Source organism: Bos taurus, chromosome X (assembly GCF_002263795.3).
Source record: "Bos taurus isolate L1 Dominette 01449 registration number 42190680 breed Hereford chromosome X, ARS-UCD2.0, whole genome shotgun sequence".
NCBI lineage: Eukaryota > Metazoa > Chordata > Mammalia > Artiodactyla > Bovidae > Bos > Bos taurus.
Window position 1 is genome coordinate 106,349,572 of NC_037357.1, and position 18,291 is coordinate 106,367,862.

General features: G+C 39.2%; 1 pseudogene; it reads left to right on the forward strand.

Moving 5' to 3' along the window:
- The first annotated feature begins 508 nt into the window (after positions 1–508).
- The window catches only part of LOC786303 (beta-galactoside alpha-2,6-sialyltransferase 1-like), a 68,390-nt pseudogene continuing 50,607 nt past the window's right edge, over positions 509–18,291 (forward strand).

Sequence of the window (18,291 nt, forward strand, 5' to 3'; positions counted from 1 at the left end):
GGTACAAAAATCTCAAGAAATTTTTGAGACCTTAAAAAGGGAAGAATTCACCTAGATTTGTTAGGCAAAATCTGTGTAAGACTTTGGTGTGAGTTTCTCAGCCTTGTTTTATTTTAAAAGTTCAGTCTGAGACTCTATAAATGTTTCAGCAAGATAAAAAGTCTATAATCAATTATGGTTATATAAACCATCAGACCAAAATTAGTGAGAACAGACCTATTTTGCAAACAAACCACCCTTAATTTGATTATATTTGATAAAAATGAGGATAACCTTAGGGAAAAAAAGATATTTCAAAAAATGTTAAATCCCAGTTAATGGAGGTCTGCATCTAGTAAGACTAATAAGCCACCACCAATGGGAAGAGTTTGGGAAAAGTTGAAAGGAGACACCGGGTGTCTGTCCACTTCCCAGAATCCCTCTCACTAGCATCCATCTTGGCTGAGTGATGCATGTGTGTTGGGAGGAACAGTGCAAAATAGCCTTGAAGGAGAAGGTCCATGGGAAAATGGCGAAGGGCCAGAAGTACCCAGGCATTATGTACCGATAGCTGAAAAACATTTCCTGCCTTTGGCTATGCTCGGTGCCAAGATTTAACAGTTAAACATTAAAGACGTTGCTTGAGAAAATGAGTCATGAATAAACACATGGGTCGTTAAGAATGCACTGTTCCTTGAAGTATCTTTTACTGATTATGTCTTAGCCTCGTACATGCTCTGCTGGCCGTATGCTCTAAGCTCTTTGTTCCTTGTTCCTATAAAAAGGCTCGACTGCAAAAATAAACTTGTCAGTCCTTGCAGAGACTGTCCAAGTGTTGTTCTTTCAGGTTCGCCATTTCCAAGTCCCGGAGGGAAAACTCCAACAGTGTGCCACCAGGAAAGACTGTGAATTAGAATGATTGGCCAAAGACCACCCGGAAACTAATCCCATCACCATAAAACCCGAGACTGTGAGTCATGCAGCAGAGCAGTTCTCCTGGGTTCCCTTACCCTACTGCTCTCCACCTGGGTGCCCTTTCCCAATAAAATCTCTTGCTTTGTCAGCACATGTGTCTCCTTGGACAATTCATTTCCGAGTGTTAGACAAGAGCCCAGTTTCAGGCCCTGGAAGGGGCCCCCCTTCCTGCAACAGTTGGACCATAATGAAGCCTGAGCACCAAAGAATTGATGCTTTCGGAATGTTTTGTTGGAGAAAACTCTTGAGAGTCCTTTGTACAGCAAAGAGATCCAACCAGTCCATCCTATAGGAAATCAGTCCTGAAACTTCACTGGAAGGACTGTTGCTGAAGCTGAAATTCTGATACTTTGGCCACCTGATGCAAAGAGTGGACTCACTGGAAAAGACCCCAATGCTGGAAAAGATTGAAGGCAGGTTGAGAAGGGGTGACAGAGGATAAGGGTGGATGGCATCATCAACTCAAGGGGCATGAATTTGAGCAAACTCATTCATTTTTTTTTTCCAGTTTGACAGGACCTGTTTATTTCTGTATCCTTATGTATGTTCCTTGGGAATCATTTGATTCCCAAGACGGTTGACTGAAATCGCCCCCTCTTGGTCAGGCAAAATAATAACCACTTGCCTGAGTTGTCTCACAACAGTGGGTCCTGATAAAGCATGTAGAAAACTACCAAGGAGAATGTGTGAGGAGCCAAAAGGAGGGAGGAGACACCAGTCCACAATTTGTCTTGCAACACTAACCTGGAAGAATTTTAGAGGGGCCAAAAGGAAGAATGAGGAGATAATATGTCCTGCCAACCTCCCAGAAATCTTCACACTAGAATCCAGCAAGATGACTGGCCAGAGACAACCCGGAAAGCTAACATCATTACTGTAAAACCTGAGACTGTGAGCCACATGGCAGAGCAGTTCTGGGTTCCCTTACCCTGCTGCTCTCAGCCTAGGCACCCTTTGCCAGTAGTCTTTTGCTTTGTTAGCACTTGTGTTGTTCATATCCAATGTTAGGACAACAGCCCACTCATGGGGCTTAGAAGGTGTAATTCATTTTGCCCCAAATAAAACTTAACTCTCAAGTTGTACATCGTTTCTTAGTTGACACTGTCTCCTGGGTGATAGACGTCAGTTCAGTTCACTTCAGTCGCTCAGTCATGTCCTACACTTTGCAACCCCATGGACTGCAGCACGCCAGGCCTCCCTGACCCTCTCCAACTCCCAGAGTTTACGCAAAATCATGTCCATTGAGTCGACGATGCCATCCAACCCTCTCATCTTCTGTCGTCTCCTTTTCCTCGTGCCTTCATAGACCTCATTAGGCCCCAAATAAAACTTAACTCACAACTCTCACATTCTGCTTTTTTTTTTTTTTTTCAGTTGACAGTACTGACAGGAATATTGATGAAGACTATCTTCCATTGGGCCAGAGAAGTTAGAGCAGAGGCCCTGACAAAATTTCCATAAGATACTCTATGTACATAAAAATTTTTTTGTATTATCCTCACAAATCACAGGTATTAGTGATACTAAGGTTGTAAAACAAAAGGAAGAATAAAAACTTAAATGATTATCAGCAAAAGCAATGCCTCTTAAAAGGTATTTTGCTATGTCTCAATACTTTACAAACCAAATACAAATGAATTCTAGAAATCAGGTAAGTCTGAGAAGATAAGTACCAGACAAATCTCAAGTATGTTTGACAATCATTTTGTTGCAAGCATAAGAGCCTAATGTCCAGAGCAGCAAATGCTACATTAATTCATCTCCTTCCTGAAATTTTCCATTCTTCCTTCTTTGCATGTCAAAGGCAGCCATAATGTCTGCATATTTCTTAGACTAATTTTATTGGCATTTTCTAACCTTTACCATTGCATCTTTATCTTCCTTTTGGGCCTGTTTCCATTTTATAGAGACATTATGCTATCAAAATCTCCAGACAGGAAAGATGGGGGCTGGCCAGTTCTCAGGCAATGCTAATAGGATTTCCATACCTTTTGTAAACCCTTTGGAAAAGCCAAGTGGTGATTTACAATTCCTCACCCCTGCAGGGCCTTTGTAAAGAAATCACCCAGATGGTGTGAAACACCTGGAACCATGCAGGATGCAAGGCTCTGGGCAGTAGGAATGTTTTGCAGGCTCTGGACCCTTAGGCGCAGGTGTGGAGCATCCATGAACAAAAGGATAAAGGGAAAAATAGTGGAGCTTTAACAGGAAGCCTGTATCCTAGACTCACTGAGGGTGAAACTATGCAAAAGAATGGTATCCTGTATTTATGGAAAGTCATGTTTTATTGGAACTGAATAAATACCACAACATGTAGATGTATTACAGAAACTAGAAATAGGCCTATAGATATACAGAGACATATAAATACATATATTGCACATATTAAATAGAATACATGAATGTATTGTTTTATCTTGGGTTGTTTTCCAAAATCCAAAATATTTTAGAACATATGCATACCAAAGAATGTCTAGTCATTAAGTTGTGTGTCAGATTGTTTGGGACCCTACAGACTGTAGCCCACCAAGATCCTCTGTCCATGGGATTCTCCAGGTAAGAATACTGGAGTGGGTTTCCATTTTCTCCTCCAAGGGATATTCCTGACCTAGGGATCTAACCAGTGTCTCTGGAATCTCCCACATTGGCAGGTGGATTCTTTACTACTAAGCCACCGGGGAAGCCCATTATTTTAGAGCAAGGGGTCAACAATTTTTTTTTCTGTAAAGAGCCAAATAATAAATATTTTAGGTTTTGTGTGCTACATACAGCTTTGACTACTCAGCTGTTTTGTCACAGCTCTAAAGCAATCACACACAACATATAAACAAACAGGCATGGTCATGTTTCCATGAAACTTTATGGGCACCAAAATCTTCATGTCACAAAATTTTCGTTTTTTTTTTTTTTCCCAACTATGCAAACATGTAAAAACCACTGTTAACTCATATGCTGTACAAAAATTGGTGGTAAGCAGAATTTGGCCCATAGGCCATGGTTTACTAACCTTTGTTTTAGAGAGGATCAAGAGCCATAGGATGAAATAAAATTTGATGCTATTTGAAAACTGGAACTATTTTAGATTTATGAAACATCTAAGCAAAATTGACCCCTCCTACTGGATATGTCTGCTTTGAAGTGCTACAATAATCACTAGGTGGCTCTGTATTCTGTTTCCTCTGTATTTCCAACAGCATTTCACCCATGCTCTGACAGGCATTCAGCACTAGATGGAGGCAATAACTGACAATGTGCTTTTTCTTTTTTTTTAAATCTTTCCAAGTTAATACATTAAATATAGAAATCATTTACTTTCTGGGTATAGCAAGAAATATCTAATCAATCTCTGTTTTTATTCAAAGAATGTTAAAAATTAGTTTAATGTCAGCTTACAAAAGAAAGTGAAAGTGCAGTCACTCAGCGGAGTTTGACTCTTTGCAACTGTCCATGGAATTCTCTCGGCAAGAGAACTGGAGCGGATTGCCATTCCCTTCTCCAGGGGATCTTTCTGATTCAGGGATTGGACCTGGGTGTCCTACACTGAAGGCAGATCCTTTACCATCTGAGCCACAAGGGAAGGCTCAGCTTACAAAGTGGGTCTCATTTAAGTATCCTATCAAAAGGAACACTTTTGAATGATGATTGATTAAAAAAATGCATCTGGTCACATGAACTTAGTTAGGACTTACAGAGAATTAACCTAACACATTTAAGTAGTTCCCAAGTATCTATTTCTAAATATTACTTTTTAAATTACTTTCTATTTACTTTGTAAATATTACTTTACAAAATATGTAGAGATGAAATAATTTAGCAATTCAAAACAAAAGTTGACTTCACTACTTTTATGTTTATAGGGAAATAAAGCTATTATTTCTGAAATCTCAAGAAATGATATATTAATGTATACTCACTGATGCATTAATGCTCAAAATTCTCCAAGCCAGGCTTCAACAGTACATGAACCACAAACCTTCAGATGCTCAAGCTGGATTTAGAAAAGGCAGAGGAACCAAAGATCAAATTGCCAACATCCTCTGGATCATTAAAAAAGCAAGAGAGTTCCAGAAAAACCTCTACTTCTGCTTTACTAACTACGCCAAAGCTTTTGACTGTGTGGATCACAACAAACTGTGGACAATTCTTCAAGAGATGAGAATACCAGACCCCTTGACCTGCCTCCTGAGAAATCTGTATGCAGGTCAAGAAGCAACAGTTAGAACTGGACATGAAACAATAGACGGGTTCCAAATTGGGAAAGGAGTATATCAAGGCTGTATATTGTCACCCTGCTTATTTAATGTATTTGCAGAGTACATCATGCAAAATGCAGGGTTGGATGAAGCACAAGCTAGAATCAAGATTGCCAAGAGAAGTATCAATAACCTCAGATATGCATATGACTGATATGCCTCCCTGATAGCTCAGTTGGTAAAGAATCTGCCTGCGATGTAGGAGACCTGGGTTTGATCCCTGGGTTGGGCAGATCCCCTGGAGGAGGGAAAGACTCCCCACTCCAGGATTCTGGCCTGCAGAATTCCATGGACTGTATAGTCCCTGGGGTTGCAAAGAGTCTGACAGGACTGAGTGACTTTCACTTTCACTTTTCATGCAGATGACACCACCCTTATGGGAGAAAGTGAAGAAGAACTAAAGAGCCTCTTGATGAGAGTGAAAGAGGAGAGTGAAAAAGTTGGCTTAAAACTCAACATTCAGAAAACTAAGATCATGGCATATGGTCCCATCACTTCACGGCAAATAGATGAGGAAACAATGAAAACAGTGACAGACTTTATTCTTTTGGGCTCCAAAATCACTGCAGATGGTGACTGCAGCCATGAAATTAAAACACGCTTGCTCCTTGGAAGAAAAGCTATGACCAATCTAGACAGCATATTATAAAAGCAGAGACATTACTTTGCCAACAAAGGTCCATCTAGTCGAACCTATGGTTTTTCCAGTAGTCATGTATAGATGTGAGAATTGGACTATAAAGAAAGTTAAGCGCTGAAGAATTGATGGTTTTGAACTGTGGTGTTGGAAAAGACTCTTGAGAGTCCCTTGGGCTGCAAGGAGATCCAACAAGTCAATCCTAAAGGAAATCAGTCCTGAATATTCATTGGAAGGACCACTGCTGAAGCTCCAATACTTTGGCAACCTGACGTGAAAAAATGACTCATTGGAAAAGACACTGATGCTGGGAAAGATTGAAGGTGGAAGGAGAAGGGGATGACAGAGGATGAGATGGTTGGATGGCTTCACTGACTCGATGGACATGAGTTTAAGTAAGCTCGGGGAGTTGCTGATGGACAGGGAAGCCTGGCGTGCTGCAGTCCATGGGGTCACAAAGAGTTGGACACAACTGAACGACTGAACTGACTGACACTGAAGTAGGATCACTGCTGTAAGTCACTGCTTGACTTGGAGGGTTACAATTGCTTTCAAAATCTGATTATTAGCACTGTTGCATTGAAGACTTCTAGTCTATTAAGGCAGTGGTCTCCAGACTTTTTGGCACCAGGGACTGGTTTCGTGGAAGGTAATTTTTCCACAGACCGGGGGAGCAGGGGGATGGTTTCAGGATGATTCAAGTACATTATATTTATTGTGCATTTTATTTCTATTATGATTATGTTAGCTCCACCTCGGATCATTTGCATTAGATTCCAGAGGCTGGGGACTCTAGTATTAAGGAAGAGACAGGATTGCACTTTTGGTAACAGCTCACTAGCTTTCAAAAGCCCAAGTTAGAAATTTTGAGTAGGCCACTTTGAGTAGACTTGATTATCAAAAATTGAAAGAGATTAGTTCACTATTGATAACTGATCACAAAGGCAAATTTTTAAAAATTACAAGTTAAAGAAAAGTGCTGGAGTAATATATAAATTATAAAAATCATTGGCACATTTAAAAATGAAATATTTTTCAAAGAGATGGCTTCATTTATGATTGGCTCATTTTACCTTCTTTACCACCTTCTTAATTTAGATCTTCCTCAAGCTGGGAAAGAATAGATGAGGGAATCTAATTATGCCATTTTATTTTACTGCCAAATCCATACTCTAATTTCTTTTCCACATGCTGTTTTCCAAATGTCATGAGATTAGAAAGCTGTTTGTTTTTATTCAACTTTAAGTGGCTTTGTGTATGAGAAATGAATTGCTTTCTGTGTGTGCATACCCGGTGCATCTCCAACAGAAAGAATATTAAAAATAACTCATCAATCAACAGGTTTAAAATCTAATAGAAATGTTTTCAATGAGGTACAATTCATTGCAGCAGGGTTGAGCAAACCACATGTAGTTATCTCTGCTTGTTCATTCCTTTTCATTTCTGTATGAAAAATGAGTTTTGCTTTGGTATCTTTTTATTCATGTGTATATTAAATCAAGAAAGTACATGATACATTTTGGAACTGATAGAATGCTATTAACAACTCAAAGCAATGTCTATGTATTGTTATAACTATGTGTGAACAGGGAAATAAAGGTTACACATTATTCTTGAAGTAGCATCTCTAATGATGCTAGCTTTTTTGGGCCATACCACTTGGCTTGAAAGATCTTAGTTCCTTGGGCCCCCTGCAGTGGAAGCTCAGAATCTTAACCACTGGTCTATTGGAGAAGTCCCAATGCTAGCTTTGCTTTGCATTGAACATAGTTTCATCTCTCCTTATCATCCTTTAACTAAACTATATTCATCTGAATAAAAGATCTGAAACACATTATTTTGATTAGTCAGAATACTTTATTCCACTAAGGAAACTAAGCTTGCTTTTTCTAAGAGATGTTCAACTGACTCTTTGAGACGAGTATATTAAAAGCAAATCAAGGAAGGATGTCTGTACATTTAAACTTTACTTTCTTAGTGAAAATCACATGTAAGCTACATCTGCACAGCATAGAGTTGGAAATGTCGTTGACAATGATCTAGTACGTTTAGGTTTAAACATTAAGTCTAAAAATAAAAGTCAGATCTCAATGACTTTCTCAACTATCTTCGAACAAGTTCCCATAATATCATTAAATTTCGTTTTTTAACCACATACAACTGACAAACCAATCATATAAGCCAATTCAACAGGTTTCCGTCTCCATTCTTACATGTGGTGTACTAAGGATAATGGCAGTAAAAGAGCATAATACTATGGATAGCTGTCAGTGTAAATTCATGTTCCATGGTGAATGTTTCCTTTAGTCCTAAGTTTAGTCAGTTGTCTGAACTGTTTCATATATGAAATTATCTCTGTTTGTTTTCATGCCACTTCATTTTTACAAAAGGCCTACATTATTAACATGACTTATTTTTGCTAACTGAAGGGAATTTGAAAGGATTTCTGCATTTAGGAAAAAAGGTGAATGGTGAAAATAGTGTTCTGCATCTGTTTCACAGTGAGCTGTTAAAGGGGCAGAGCACACCCCAAACATAGAAAGTATCCTCTCCAAAAGCTCCTTCCCTGGAAACAACACTCAGCTTCTCAGCATTAAGCCATACTGGCAATGAATTTTGTCTGTGAGCATCTCTGCTTTATCCCAGTTTATTTTGTGCATCCATCAGCAAGAAATGTCCTAAGGTAATTGATCCTTGACTTTATGCCATTTTGGTTTACCAAATGTTTCACAGAAACGCCCTACTTGCAGATAGAGGGGGAAATCTGTTGTATTATTTTTATAAATTGTCTCTAACTTTTACATTTATGATCCATATTTTTTCTCTTGTTTTATTGTAATGGGTAGGATTTTGAGCACAATATTGTTTTTATAAGAGGTTTTTTTTCCCCCTGCCTTGAAGTTAAGTATTCTTAAGTTTTCTTGCATCTTATGGGGTGTGTGTGTGTGTGTGTATATATATATATATATTTGTGTGTGTGTGTGTGTTTATTATAGGTGTCTGGTAGATAGACATATGAAAGTTGACTTTGCCAAAAACAGTTATCATTAGTTGCTACTACATTTTTTTTCTATAATACGACAATTACTGTTAATGAAATATTTCTCTCATTTATTTTATAGAATTACTTAAATAAATTATCTAATATATTACTACTCTTACAATGTTGAGGTCAGTTTTCATTCCAATCCCAAAGAAAGGCAATGCCAAAGAATGCTCAAACTACAACACAATTGCACTCATCTCACACGCTAGTAAAGTAATGCTCAAAATTCTCCAAGCCAGGCTTCAGCAATACGTGAACTGTGAACTTCCTGATGTTCAAGCTGCTTTTAGAAAAGGCAGAGGAACCAGAGATCAAACTGTCAACATCTGCTGGATCATGGAAAAAGCAAGAGAGTTCCAGAAAAACATCTATTTCTGCTTTATTGACTATGCCAAAGCTTTTGACTGTGTGGATCACAATAAACTGGAAAATTCTGAAAGAGATGGGAATACCAGACCACCTGATCTGCCTCTTGAGAAATCTGTATGCAGGTCAGAAAGCAACAGTTAGAACTGGACATGGAACAACAGACTGGTTCCAAAGAGGAAAAGGAGTACGTCAGGGCTGTATATTGTCACCCTGTTTATTTAACTTATATGCAGAGTACATTATGAGAAACGCTGGACTGGAAGAAACACAAGCATTGCTGGGAGAAATATCAATAACCTCAGAAATGCAGATGACACCACCCTTATGGCAGAAAGTGAAGAGGAACTCAAAAGCCTCTTGATGAAAGTGAAAGTGGAGAGTGAAAAAGTTGGCTTAAAGCTCAACATTCAGAAAACGAAGATCATGGCATCTGTTCCCATCACTTCATGGGAAACAGATGGGGAAACAGTGGAAACAGTGGCTGACTTTATTTTTCTGGGCTCCAAAATCACTGCAGATGGTGACTGCAGCCATGAAATTAAAAGACCCTTACTCCTGGGAGGAAAGTTATGACCAACCTAGATAGCATATTGAAAAGCAGAGACTTTACTTTGCCAACAAAGGTCCGTCTAGTCAAGGCTATGGTTCTTCCTGTGGTCATGTATGGATGTGAGAGTTGGACTGTGAAGAAGGCTGAGCACCGAAGAATCGATGCTTTTCAACTGTGGTGTTGGAGAAGACTCTTGAGAGTCCCTTGGACTGCAAGGAGATGCAACCAGTCCATTCTGAAGGAGATCAGCCCTGGGATTTCTTTGGAAGGAATGATGCTAAAGCTGAAACTCCAGTACTTTGGCCACCTCATGCGAAGAGTTGACTCATTGGAAAAGACTCTGATGCTGGGAGGGATTGGGGGCAAGAGGAGAAGGGGCCGACAGAGGATGAGATGGCTGGATGGCATCACTGACTCCATGGACGTGAATCTGAGTGAACCCTGGGAGTTGGTGATGGACAGGGAGGCCTGGTGTGCTGCGATTCATGGGGTCGCAAAGAGTCGGACACGACTGAGCGACTGATCTGATCTGATCATGTAATTTTAATAACAAACTGCTGATCATGGTTTGCTGATAATTTATTCAGCTTTTAGTTTTGTTGATGTTTTCTACTGTTGTGTGTGTGCTCAGTTGCTCAGTCATGCCCAACTCTTTATGACCCCATGGACTGCATCCTGCCAGGCTCCTCTGTCCTAAATCTTATGCCCTGGCAGAATTTTCTTACTTTTCATACTCACACTATCACCTTTCTCACCAAATTGGGGAATGTTTTTTCTACTTAACATAACTCCTCATTAATACTGAATATATTTCTTAATATACATTATACCTTGTTCTGATCTTAGACATTTGAAATTTAAAAGCCAAATTCTGATTATTTTTACGTCCTCCTCTCTTCATTTCTGCTTAGCCATGTACAATGGCTATTTGACTGAATAAATGATAGAAAGAAATACCCAGAAGAAGGTAAATTTACTTGCAAGTGTTAGTTGCTCAGTCGTTTTCTACTCTTCATGACCCCATGGACTAGAGTTCGCCAGGCTCCTCTGTCCATGGAATTCTCCAGGCAAGAATACTGGAGTGGGTGGCCATTTCCTTCCAAGGGATCTTCCCAACCCAGGGATCAAACCCAGGTCTCCTGCATTGCAGGCAGATGCTTTACCATCTGAGCCACCAGGGAACTCACATAGATTTATTTAATTCTTCTTAAGTAGCATCCTGGTATGTTCCAGGTAATGACTGAACTCCCATTTTTTTTTTTTTTTTCTTGACTTGCCCTCCAATTATTCCATCTTCTGACACACCCTGCAAAATCAGGCACTTTCAAGAATGAAAACACTTTTTGGTTTTTATTAAGATAAAAAACAAGTACCACTTCATTACTGGACAGAAGAAAATGCAAAAATAAAATTTTCATTATTTTAAAGCAATACAGCATACAGTTGGCACAAATAATTTCATATGATTTTGTAAACATCTACAGAAAAATAATGACCCTGGAGAATGTGAACTGACACCCATGAGACAAAGACATGCAAGAATAACTTGTCACTATATAGTTAATTGGGGCTTCCCAGGTAGCGCTAGTGGTAAAGAACCCGTCTGCCACTGCAGGAGACACAGGAGACCTGGATTCGATTCCTAGGTCGGGGAGATCCCCTAAAGAAGGAAATGGCAACCCACTCCAGTATTCTTATCTGGGAAATTCCATGGACAGAGGAGCCTGGCAGGCTATAGTACATGGGGTTGCAAACAGTCAGACACAACTGCGAATTTTTTAATTGACCTTGAAGGAAAATGAGTATCACATTTGGTACTGAGTAAAATTTAATAAAGATTCAAATATATTATTATCCAAACAAGTTACTTAGGCTAATTTAAAATCATATAACATCTACATTCTGAATTCTTTTGGCTGTCCTAGGACAACCACTATCCTAGCTTAGAGCAAAAGGAATGGAAAGTAGTTAGATAAAATAAAGCACATCTCCCATCAGTATTTTTAGTAGCTTATTTTCACACTTCACTTAGAAATTTCATATATATAGTCAAGTAGGATAAAAAGCATGATTTAAGTTGGTTTACTAAAATTACACAAATTATTGTAGCTTTTGTTGGAAAAGATTATACTTAACTCTCTATAAAAATATTACTATTGTAGAAACTATGTCTCTAAATATTCATTACTCTTCAAATAATGCCAGACTGAACAAATTCCAAAGTATGCTATTGTTTGCAAAGAGTGAAACAATTATGTAAACACACACACACACATACAGTCAGATTGTCAGTGTTATGATTACTTTGGAAAAACAAATTTTGAAATCTTATACTTTAACAAAGTATTGGCTTTTAGATTTTGAAAGTTTTTCCAATTAAATATTTTGAGAACAATTATTTATATATTTTTTATTATATTTATACAACAAAATTATATATGTGAGCATGCTGGCATGTTCAGTAGCTAAGCCATGTCCGACTCTTTGTGACCAAATGGACTGTAGCCCACCAGGCTCCTCTGTCCATGGGATTTCCAGGCCAGAATACTGGAGTGAGTTGCCTTTTCATTCTCCAGGGCATCTTCCCAATCCAGGAATTTAACCCACATGCATCTCTCGTATCTGCTGCATTGTCTAGTGGATTCTTTACCACTGAGCCACCTAAGAAGCTCCAATAGTTTATAAATAAAAATGTGGTTGTAGATTATGCAAAATTCCTTAAATAACAATGTATACACATGGGGATAGTAAAAAATTGTAGGCCCATTTTAATAACAAAAATTATGATTTTGGATGTCCCTATTGGTCCATTGGTTAAGAAGTCACCTGCCAATCAAGGGGACCCAGTTTGATTTCTGGTCCCGGAGGATCCCACATGTCTCAGAGCAACTAAATCCATGTGCTACAACTACTGAAGTCCATGTGCTCTAGAGCTCATGCTCGGCAACAGAAGCCACTGTGGCCCATGCACCGCAAATAGAGAGTAGCCCCTGCTCCCTGTAACTAGAGAAAGCCACATGCAACGATGACCCCACACAGCCAAAAATAAATAGAATCATCCTTTAAAAACATTTTTTTAAAATCTACAATTCTGTTTAAATGAAAAAACATGGCATTTATGTTTGTGTTTTATTCTGCTGGAAGATATAATTATTTTTCATTTTAAACTGTGTACATTATTAATCCTCAGGATGGACTATAATTTTTAAATATTCAAACATGTAAATTTAGCTCATACTTAAGCTGTAATCAGAAAATGTGGGCAACAGAAAAAACAGATTTTGATGGTTCCCACACTGTATTTAACAGCACTGAGGTATTCAGACATTGGAATTCCACCAAAGCATGTTGGTGAAGTGAAAGTGTTCGTCACTCAGTCAGTCATGTCCAACTCTTTTCGATCCCATGGACTGTAGCCCGCCAGGTTCCACTGTCATGGGATTATCCAGGCAAGAATACTGGAGTGGGTTGCTATTTCCTTCTCCAGGGGATCTTCCCAATCCAGGGATCGAACCCCAGTCTCCTGCACTGTAGGTGGATTCTTTCCCATCTGAGCCAATAGGGAAGGTAGCAGATAAGAATTAGAAAACATGTTAGCTTAATGATTTAGCAGTCCTATTGTTCATATAAATATTATTTTCATCCTAGGCATGAAATACAAAGACCATAGATGCTTCTGAAGCAAAATATTATGAGCACATAAACAGCTGTTTTGTTTGACACTGGTATCAAAAATAGTAATTTCCAGGTCAACAAAGTGAGAAATAACTAACTAACGGAGTTATGTGTCCTCTGGAGACAGATAAATAAACATTCTGTAGAAATACACACTTTGCTCTCCAATCCCACTTGTCCCCTGCCTCCATCACTTCCTCCAGTGAGTTTAGATGTAGACTCACTGGTAACAATATTTCAAGGCCTCTGACACCACTAGTTAAGTGCAGTTTGAATACATTTCCAGGAGAAAATGCCCACCTAACCCCTGCTGACTCAGTTTCCTGGTATCTACATTTGTGTTATTTACAACCCTTTGAAGTCAGTACGTTTTCTATATGTGTTTTCACATTGCTTATAGCTAAGAGAATTACTGTTTTAAGGAATGATTAACTCTATTTTTTTCCAAGGGCATTATGTCCTAAGAGCCTGTTCAGACATCCTTTAGAGAATGAAAATGATAACAGATATAAAAAGAAAAACACTGGGTCATATAAAAATAAAACTGAACCAAGATCCTCTGTATAAGGGGAAATGGAAAGAAAAAACTTTTAGAGATTATAAGCTAAAAGATGATCACTGTTTGATATGAGAGAAAGCAGAACTATTTTCTCAGACCCAAGACATAAACCAGGGAGTCACCTGCCATGACTGGAAATGTTTTGTGGTGAAAATAGAGAACTCTAAAGGCACATAGGAACTGTGAATTATTAGAACTGCATCTTAGCTATTAATAGATATGTTTCCATTTAGAATCGTTACAGTGATGACTCTCAGAATATAAGCCAAGAAACATCTGGCAAAGTTTAATATCACATACTATCTGCCTCCATTGAGGGCTGTATTAAAAGTAGTGTTCAGTTCACAGGAAGGAAGAGTCCCACCTTACTGATCAGAAACCACTTCCCTGAATTCATCCTCAGTGTACCCCAATGTTAAGTAATAGATAATAATGATGTAAAGAATTCTTTGACAGTACTTTTTAATTTCAGTTTTTAGTCAAGTGTAAAGAAGATTTCAGTAACACCAGTTACATTCTTCTAAAGACTCTTGGAACTCATGGAAAAAATAATTTGATGTAAATCATTTTGTTTTACCAGAAAGTAAAAATCATTTTAACAACTCAATAACAAGAAAGCAAACAACCCAATCAAAATATACACAGAAGACCTAAATAGACATTTCTTCAAAGAAGACATAAAGATGGCCTATAGGCACATGAAAAGATGCTCAATAGCACTAATTATTAGAGAAATGCAAATGAGAACTACAATGAGATATCACCTCACACTGTCAGAATGACCATCATCAAAAATTTTTCAAGAAATAAATGCTGCAGAATGTATGCAGAAAAGGTAACCCTCCTACACTGCTGGTGGGAATATAAATTGGTGCAGCCACTATGGAGAACAGTATGTAGGTTCCTCAAAAAAACTAAAAATAGAGGTGCCATATGATTCTGCAATCCCACTCTTGGGCATATATCTGGACAAAACTATAATTCAAAATGATACAAGCCCCCTGTGGAACCCTATACCAAGGGCACAGATGCAGCATACTGTACCAAGGATATCTAGCAAGCCCCATAGCAACCATTGCCAATGAGCCAATCCCTCCTCCCCACCACTCCAATCTAAATCAGCCAGCTCCTTGACCTCACATTAGGTAAAAATATCCCACCCTATTACTCACCCTATAGCACGCTAACCAATCACCTGATGTTATCCTTCCAGTAGGAATTTTCTTTGTCTTGAAGCTATAAAACTTGGCTACTAGCCCACAAAGGGATTCCCCGGTAGCTCAGAGAGTAAAGCAATGCAGCAGACCCGGGTTCAATCCCTGGTTTGGGAAGATTCCCTGGAGAAAGGAGAGGCAAACCTCTCCAATATTCTTGCCTGGAGAATCCCATGGACAGAGGAGCCTGGTAGGCTACATTCCACGGGGTCACAAAGAGTCGGACATGATGGAGTGACTAACACAGCCTTGGCTCACCTCTGAGCCAGCCCAGTGCCCTAACAATCAGCGTTCCCTTGTCTGTCAGGAGGTGGGCTCTCTGAGCTTGTAGCACCCTGATTATCTCTGTTCTTTGTTCTTAATAAATTAACTCCTGTCTGAAATATTCCATGCCTGGACTATGACACACCTCAGCATTCATTGTAGAACTATTTACAATAGCGAAAATATGGAAACACCCTAAATATCCATTGACAGATGAACTGATAAAGATATGGTGTGTACACACACATACACACAATGGGTTTCCCTGGTGGTTCAACACTAAAGAATCCTCCTGCCAATACAGGAGACATGGGTTTGATCTCTGCATCAGATAGATCGTCTGGAGAAGGAAATGGCAACCCACTCCAGTGTTCTTGCCTGGTAAATCCATGAGTCCATGGGGCTGCAAAGAGTTGGGCAAAACTTAGCAAACTAAACAACAATAACATATATACAATGGAATATTACTCAGTCATAAAAAAGAATGAAACAATGCCATTGGCAGAAACTTGGATGAATCTAGAGATTATTGTAATGAGTGAAACAAGTCAGGTAGAGAAAGACAAATAGCATGTGATATCACTTACATGTGAAATCTAAAATATGACACAAATGAATCTATCTATCAAACAGAACTAGACTCACAGACTGGAGAAGGAAATGGCAACCCACTCCAGTGTTATTGCCTGGAGAATCCCAGGGACAGAGGAGCCTGGTGGGCTGCCATCTCTGGGGTCACACAGAGTCGGACACGACTGAAGCAACTTAGCAGTAGCAGCAGCAGCAGACTCACAGACAGAGAACAGCCTGGTGGTTGCTGGGGGGGAGGGGAGGTGGGGGGAGGATGGAACAATTTGGCATTAGTGGATGCAACTATTATATAAAGGATGGATAGACAACAACATCCTACTGTATAGCACAGGGAACTATATTCAATATCCTGTGATAAACCAGAATGGAAAAGAATATGAACAAGAAAGTGCATATACGTATAAGTGAATCACTTCACTATACAGTAGAAATGAACAACAGTGTAAAGCAACTAGACTTGAATAAATTAAAAAAATATATTAGCTTACTAGATGTATGAACCAGTGACACAACATATTTCCTATCTATGTTACTAACTCTGGGATAGCATATGGGAGATCATCAAGGCCCAATTTACCTAAGGATTTCTGAGTAAAATTTATGGGTGATTTTTAAAGTCTCCAGATACTAGAAATACAATGTAGAATGAAAGAGGGAAATAACATAAAGCCTTTCTTCTAAACAGAAATAATGCTCCTCTTCCCAACATAAAGCAGGGGAAGGAAAACAGGTGTGCAGGACATAGAACCACCATTCTAAGGAGCTTGTCAGCCAACTTCCTGAGAATTTCATTCATTATTTTAGCATCAACAAAGAGGAAGACAACAAAGATGAGAAACATGAAGATAATGGGGTAGAAACTCTGAGTACAAAGAATATGAAGTACTTACTAGAGGTGAAACTTCTGGAATGATGGAGTGTGAGGCATGGCAAATCCCCTGCCTAGCAAACCTATTTATCCAGTAAAAATTACAGAATTTTAAAAAAATCTATTAAAATCTCTGGAAATTTTCCTAAAACCATATAGCATAGGACAGATGTTTATTAAAGAAAATCTACTGCATCATGGTAAGAACTGTGTGAGTCTACAGCATCCGAGCTGCAGCCTGGCCCGTTAGTCACCCATTCCCAGTTCTGTCTCACATGCAGTCTACCAGGCATGTAAAGCAAAGACTGTGGTGGGTCTCTCTCACTCCAGCTCCCAGTCTGGGGTTATATTTTCATCTCAGGAGGGTCAGATTGCTGGTTTTTCTCACTCGTCTCATTCTCAAAGTGCAAAACCTCTATCCTGAATGGGCAGAAGAGAGGAATGGTCTCCGTCCTCACATTCAGTCTTTCCTCATTAGGTGAAAACTCTACCTCAGGTGCTAGAAAGCAGGAAGCCTGGCCTCAGACCAGTGATGGAGTAGAGGTCTGGAGGGACAAGCAGAAAAGACCAGGGCCAATGCTTCTATCTCCCAGTGCCCAATGTTATAAGGAGGTTGTTGCTTTGGAAAAGTGGGGCCTCACCCTCAGTTCCAGTGCAGTGGCAACAGGTATTCTTCCAGGAATAAAGGTGAGATTTATTGGACAAAATGCCCTCAGCTCTGCCTGAGAGGACAGATGGACATTATTTGAATCAGTGAGTGGAGAACTCATGCCAGAAAGTGTTGTTGACAACAGGGATCTTACTGGACTAGAGATGTAGTTCAGATATAAATTGTCAGAACAGTCAGAAGTTTAATAGTGAGGACCAGGGAAGCAGAGCATGATGAAAAGCCCTCCAAGGATCACAGCCAGTCCTAGACTTTGTAAAGGCTGTGCATATGCATTATGTTGCATCCACAAAAGCAATTAGAGCAGAACATGAAACAGAGCGACACAGACCCATTAATATAGGGCAGAAGCCTTACCAGCACAAGAGGCTTCAACAAACCCATGACAAAACACTGACTACCTAACGAGCTACTTCAACCAGATGTGACACCAAAGAAAGGCTTACAAATAATACCATCATCATCTGAGTAGTCTGGAAGACTGTATACATGCCAAAGGTTGCACTCTGTTTAGAGTTATCAGAGGAAAACGTTAAACCCACTAGGACCCAGCTGAATGTGGGACAAAAATGTAAATTCCATGAACTTTGATAGTAGCCTTCAAACCAAACAAACATCCCATGGTAAAGATTAAAAATCTAACT